This window comes from Solanum lycopersicum, chromosome 6, assembly GCF_036512215.1.
Source record: "Solanum lycopersicum chromosome 6, SLM_r2.1".
NCBI lineage: Eukaryota > Viridiplantae > Streptophyta > Magnoliopsida > Solanales > Solanaceae > Solanum > Solanum lycopersicum.
Window position 1 is genome coordinate 13,882,414 of NC_090805.1, and position 3,869 is coordinate 13,886,282.

A 3,869-nucleotide genomic window follows, 5' to 3' on the forward strand; every position below is an offset into this window, starting at 1 on the left:
CGAAAATGGATGGCTCTTAAGCGCGCAACCTACACTCGGCCGTCAGGGCAGGCACCAGGCCCCGATGAGTAAGAGGGTGCGGCGGGTCGGCCATCCTCGGGCGTGGCATGCCATCATAGCCCTTGGACAGGACACACGATCAGACGACGTCGAGCGTGGCATGCCATCATCTCCTTTGGACTAGCTGACACGGTCAGACGACATCGCGCGTCGCATGCTATCATCGCCTTTGGACTAGCTGACACGGTCGGACGACGTGGGGTGTGGCATGCCATCTTCGCCCTTGGGCAGCATAGATGGTCGAACGGCGTCAGGCGTGGCTTGCCATCATCGCCCTTGGACAGCACAGATGGTCGGGAATCGTCGGGCGTGGCATGCCATCATAGCCCTTGGACAGCATAAACGGTCGACCGTCGTCAGACGTGCCTAAACACAATGGTCAGCGGTGGCCTGCCTGCATCGGTCGTGGCTTGCATGACATTGTTCGAGTTCTAAACGAAACATGCAGATATTCATGCCGTACATAAATCAAAGGATTTTGAAACAACCTCCATGCATAACAAACATATTCGTCTAATTTCCATTATCTATTCTCTAATGTTTCCGCCAAATGTGGCTCTTTGCATCATTTTCATTACTTTTACGGTTCGTACGATATTGAAACATCTTTTATTTGTGTAAATAGATATCTTATCATTAATTTTACATGTTTAGAAGTTTTTCGAGCATTTCCATATTTTTTCGAATATTAATCATTATTTTATAATTTATTTTTACGCTTTCTAATTTTTTACGTCTCCTTTTAAAAATTAAATTTTTTATTTTAAGGTTCCCATATTTATTTGTAAATTTTCGGAGTTAATTTCATATTTTTTTTATATTTTCCCTACTTTTTTTAATTTATTATTAATTTTTTGGAATTTTTGAAAAAAATAAAAATTAAAAAAATGTTGAAAAATATTTTTTTATATAGATTAAAGTCATTTGTGAAAGCTGATGTGTGTTTGTACCTTAGAACGTGCATATTTGGGTTGTACATTTCCATTATGATTCTCTGGAAAATCCATGTCTACTCCTGTCACATGGGTAAAACTTTTTAAAGCATATATAAGGGGGTAGAGGTGTAGGAGGCATACTGAGGCGCAGACAGGCATACGACATAGGCGTCCCGTGGGCTTAGTAGGCGTGTTGCGTGGGCACTTGATGGCATGCATGGCTTGTCCTTGCTACGTCATTCGGCGTTTACAAAAATACGTAGCCGACATCGACGGGTTGAGTGAGGTAAAGGAAGGCGAACGTCAAGGGCGTCCTATGGGCTTAGTAGGCGTGCTGCGTGGGAGCTTAATGGCATGCATGGCTCGTCCGTGCTTTACCATTGGGCATCTACAAAGACATGCAAGTGACGTTTGCGCGGCGGTTGAGGCCAAGACAGGTGGACGTCAAGGGCGTCCTGTGGGATTAGTAGGCGTGCTGCGTGGGCGCTTGATGGCATGCATAGCTCGTCCGTGCTATGCCGTTGGGCTTTTACAAAAACATGCCCGCGACGTATGCGGGGCATTTGAGGTGGTGGCAGGCCGACGTCATGGGCGTCCTATGGGCTTAGTAGGCGTGCTGCGTGGGCGCTTGACATCATGCATGGCTTGTCCTTGCTACGCCGTTGGGTGTCAACAAAAACATGCCAGCGACATCTGCGGGGCAACTGAGGCAAAAGCAAGCGGGCGTCAAGCGTGTTCCATGGGCTTAGAGCGCGTTATGTGTGGGCGCTTGATGGAATACATGGCTCGTCCGTGCTATGCCGTTGGGCACTTGCAAAAACATGCCAACGGTGTCTGCGGGGCGACTGAGGCGGACATCACGGGCATCCTACGGGCTTAGTAGGCGTGTTGCGTGGGCGCTTGACGGCATGCATGGCTCGTTCGTGCTACGCCTTTGGGCGCTTACAAAAACATGCCAACAACGTCTGTGGGGCGACCATGCGCCGCTGAGGGAACTTCTCAAGATCGATTTATAATAGCATTTGGTTTGGAAACGGTTGTACTTTCGGGCGAGTGGCGAGATCTAGAGCTCCTGTTACGGCTAAATCTAGTCGTCGCATGCACGACCCACATAAGGCCATGGACGGCCCAGGTCTGTCCGGAGACATCATCGGGAGCCTCGCGAAGAGTTTTTTTTCTGTTTAACAGCCTGCCCACCCTTAAATCGGCTCATTCGGAGGTAGGGTCCAGCGGCTGGAAGAGCACCACACATCGCGTGGTGTCCGGTGTGCTCCCGGTGGCTGTTTAAAATCCGTAGGACCGAATGTCGTCCACGTCCGGTCGTACTCATAACCGCATAAAGTCTCCAAGGTGAACAGCCTCTGGTCGATGGAATGATGTAGGCAAGGGAAGTCGACAAAATGGATCCATAACTTTGGGAAAAGGATTGGCTCTGAGAGATGGGCATGGGGGTCCCAGTCCCGAACACGTCAGCTGTCGGTTGACTGCTCGAGCTATTCCTGCAGCGAGAGCGGGTCGTCGCGTGCCGGTTGGGGGACAAACTGGGAATGGTTCCATTGGGGGCCTTCCCCGGGCATCAAACACCCATCTCATAACTGGTACGGACAAGGGGAATCCGAGTGTTTAATTAAAACAAAGCATTGTGATGGTCCCAACGGATGTTTACACAATGTGATTTCTGCCCAGTGCTCTGAATGTCAAAGTGAAGAAATTCAACCAAACACGGGAAAACGGCGGGAGTAAGTATGACTCTCTTAAGGTAGCCAAATGCCTCATCATCTAATTAGTGACGCGCATTAATGAATTAATGAAATTCCCACTGTCCCTGTCTACTATCCAACGAAACCACAGCTAAGGGAACGGGCTTGGCATAATAAGCGGGGAAAGAAGACCCTGTTGAGCTTGACTCTAGTCCAACTTTGTCAATGACTTGAGAGGTGTAGTATAAGTGGGAGCCGAAAGGCGAAACTGAAATACCACTAGTTTTAACGTTATTTTACTTTTCCCGTGAATCAGAAGCGGGGCACTGCCCCTCTTTTTGGACCCAAGGCTCGCTTCGCGGGCTGATCCGGACGGAAGACATTATCAGGTGGGGAGTTTTGCTGAGCCGGCACATCTGTTAAATGATAACGCAGGTGTCCTAAGATGAGATCAACGAGAATATAATTCTCGTGTGGAACAAAAGGGTAAAAGCTCATTTGATTCTGATTTCCAGTACGAATACGAATCGTGAAAGCATGGCCTAACGATCCTTTAGACCTTCAGAATTCGAAGCTAGAGGTGTCTGAAAAGTTACCACAGGGATAACTGGCTTGTGGCAGCCAAGCGTTCGTAGCAACGTTGCTTTTTGATCCTTCAATGTCGGCTCTTCCTATCATTGTGAAGCAGAATTCACCAAGTGTTTGATTGTTCACCCACCAATAGGGAATGTGAGCTGAGTTTAGACCATTCTGAGATAGGTTAGTTTTACCCTACTGATGACAGTGTCGCAATAGTAATTCAACCTAGTACGAGAGGAACCGTTGATTCACACAATTGGCCATCGCGCTTGGTTGAAAAGCCAGTGGCGCGAAGCTACCGTGTGTTGGATTATGACTGAACGCCTCTAAGTCAGAATCTGGGCTAGAAGCAATGCATGCGCCTGCCGTCTGCTTGCCGACCCGCAATAGGGGCCTATGGCCCCAAAGGGCACGTGTCATTGGCTAAGTCCCCGCGACGGAAGCGTCGGGTTGACCACCTTGAAGTACAATTTCCATCGAGCGGCAAGTAGAATCCTTTGTAGATGAATTAGATACGTGATAGGGTATTGTAAGTGGCAGAGTGGTCTTGCTACCACGATCCACTGAGATTTAGCCCTTTGTCGCTCCGATTCGT

General features: G+C 48.5%; 1 pseudogene; it reads left to right on the forward strand.

Annotated features, from left to right (window-relative positions):
• Positions 1–3,869, forward strand: part of LOC138349424 (28S ribosomal RNA) — a 5,159-nt pseudogene extending 1,290 nt beyond the window's left edge.